The following is a 2,792-nucleotide window of genomic DNA, read 5'->3' on the forward strand; positions in this document are numbered from 1 at the left end:
ACCATCTGACGTAGCGCAGTCTTCCGTCAGCTCCGCCTGCCCTGGTGCTTCGGCTGCATCGCCTGCACGAGAGCCTCCTGCGCAGCTTCAGGAGAGGATGGATGGCTGGGCAGACGCATACTCTTTCCTGCGAGAAGGGAATTCGGGCGATTTTGCGGAGGCCGTGTGCGCGCAATGGCCGGGGAGGCAGACTAAGCCAAGCCAGCGCGGGTTTTTTGCCGCGGCGCCTCACCATTTTCTTTGGACCGGCACCAACTACCTGGCGGGCCGCGGGAGTGTTTCTAGAAAAGAATGATCTATGATACTTAATCGTATGATAACATGAGTTTGATATTTTTGAAGTATGCAGAATTTTTCGGAAAGAAATGTCATTTGTACAAATTATCAAAGGATGAGGCGCAGGTATGCTACCGGTCTCTGGAGCAAAACTGCCGCGTCAGTCAGCCCGGTCAGAAGCGCAGACCATTCAACGCATAAGCGATATTAGCAAGTCATGCGATGACGAAGGGATGACATTCATATTTTTGTGAAATAAATTACATAAAAAAATGTGCTTTTCCTTTCCGCGCAAAATGTTTTCCTTTTGATTAAGAATTCCAAACAGGCGAGGGTCCAAAGAGCGGGTGGGGGGGGGGGGGCGAGTTCCCACCGAAGAAGAAGCTGACGCGGAAGGACGTTGCTCTGCGACAGGAGCTCACCAGGCGTTTCAAACACAGCAGTCCTTCGCTGAGCGACTGCTTGCTGAACGGCGGAAGCAAACATGAGACAAAATAGAGAGGGGACAGAAAACAAATATGATGAAGAGAGTGAGAGACAACGAGAGAGAGAGAGAAGAAGAGAAAGACGGAGAGAGAGAATGAGAGAAAGAGAAATAGAAAGAGAGAAAAATACAAGGAGAGAGAGAGAAAAAAAAGCAAGGAGAGAGGGAGGGTGAAAGAGAGAGAGTAAGAGAATAAGAGAGAGAGAAAAAAAAGAATAAGAGAGAGAGAAAAAAAATAAGAGAGAGAGGGGGGAGCCAAGCAAACAAGAATCCGGTTTCAAGTGCTACGTCTTCAGGAATTTTCCTAGCTACGCGACCCCCCACTTTGGTATCTTAGCAATAAAGGCGTTTGTACTTATTAGTTTCTTTTCTCGTTCTTTTGTTGACATTTAAATTATGGTTTGCGATTTTTTTTAATTAAACTGTTTGTCAGTGTGCATATTCTGTTGTCTTCTTCTAATGAATGAAGGTCTTTTATTTCCAGGCATGGACAGAATTATGTGCATTGTCTATCTATCTATTTACATCTATTTCTATCTATCTCTCTATATATGTATATATACACTACACGCACATACGCAGACAGTCCATTATCATTTCTATGCGTATGCAGAATTATGTACACTATATTTATCTCTAACTCTATTTTCTATGTGCGTTTGTGTGTGTGTGTGTATAGGTAGATATAGATACCTATGTACGTTCACACACACGCAAAATGCATAGACCAAAGGCGTTCTGAACGAGAGCAGCAAGCAAGCCAGAGCAGGTCGTCCGCATTTTCATGCGCAAGATCGCGAGGCGGTTCGGGGCGGAGCGAGCGCGGCGGCCGCGTCCCCGGCACTGCTTGCGCGGCTCGACGGCGGTAAGTCCTGCTTTGGCTCTGCTCGGCTGGGCGGCTGGGCGGCGATCGCGCTCCCTTCTGGACGTATACTTTGGTGAAAAGATAATTTCTGTAGATGTGGCTCATCCCCTGTATTGGCATTGAAACGCAATAAAGGTAAGGACTTGTTTCTTTAGTCAGAGTGCCTGTCAGGGGTTCGTCTCGAGGGCGAGCGGCGGCTGAGGTCAGCAAGGGCGCAGAGTCTTTTGATAGAAATAGGTTCACGTGTATTTGTACCTTACACGGCCTCATTAAAGCTTCTACGTTCGAAGTAAATCGATTCCCCGCGGCCTTTGTTTATGATGTCTGTTAACATACCATGCCAAGATGTTATGGCGTGCATGTCATATCCAGTGTAATTTTCGTTTACTAAATTTGTTTACACATCGACGGATTCACAAGTGCTTAGTCATCAAGGAGTCAGTTGCTTGTCCCACCAATGTCACCTGTTTACTGTTTTAGATTTTATTTTGTAAATGTTTCTATCAATGTCAATATTGATAATATTATAATCTATCATATGCCTTAGCCCCCCCCCCCAAAAAAAAAAAGCACGAACGTTCAAGGAATGGAAAAGGAATATTAAGACCACAAATTGACTCCTTGGCTGATCTCCTGAGGAGCCATTGGAATGCAGCGGAATTCATACACAATACAGCGGGCAGAATATATTGTAGTGAAATTCTGCTGTATTGATGATGTACCTTCTGAATTGTTCCATAGCTTGCAATATTTCACCAAAGCTTTATATGAACCATATATTTGTTGTTGTTGGAATTAAGATAATGCATATCTCTCGTCCAAGCGTTCCTCCTTTCTTTCTCTCTCTCTCTCTCTCTCTCTCTTTCTCTCTCTCTCTCACTCTCTCCTCCCTATCTCTCTCTCTCTCTTTCTCTCTCCTCTCTCTCTCTCTCTCTCTCTCTCTCTCTCTCTCTCTCTCTCTCTCTCTTTCTCTCTCGCTCGTCGCTCGCTCGCTCGCTCTCACCCATACAGCTTCCTTACTCAGTGAGACAACATAACAATCAAGTTTGCGAGAAGGGACACGGCTGTTCAGCAAGATGAATTCAATGCTAACATCATGACGTCACACATACCCGAGGTTTGAATGAAAATGATTCATCTCATCCATTTTGGTGCGAAGCATTCTGT

At 45.2% G+C, this 2,792-nt stretch overlaps 1 protein-coding gene across 1 annotated transcript in view; it reads left to right on the forward strand.

Moving 5' to 3' along the window:
* Positions 1 to 1,621: 1,621 nt before the first annotated feature.
* The window catches only part of LOC113827258 (carbohydrate sulfotransferase 11), a 9,031-nt gene continuing 7,860 nt past the window's right edge, over positions 1,622 to 2,792 (forward strand). The window contains exon 1 of the mRNA XM_070144589.1: positions 1,622 to 1,760. The gene's annotated coding sequence lies outside the window, so the exon portion shown is untranslated. The remainder of the gene's footprint in view (positions 1,761 to 2,792) is intronic.

Source organism: Penaeus vannamei, chromosome 32 (assembly GCF_042767895.1).
Source record: "Penaeus vannamei isolate JL-2024 chromosome 32, ASM4276789v1, whole genome shotgun sequence".
In the NCBI taxonomy this organism is placed as follows: domain Eukaryota; kingdom Metazoa; phylum Arthropoda; class Malacostraca; order Decapoda; family Penaeidae; genus Penaeus; species Penaeus vannamei.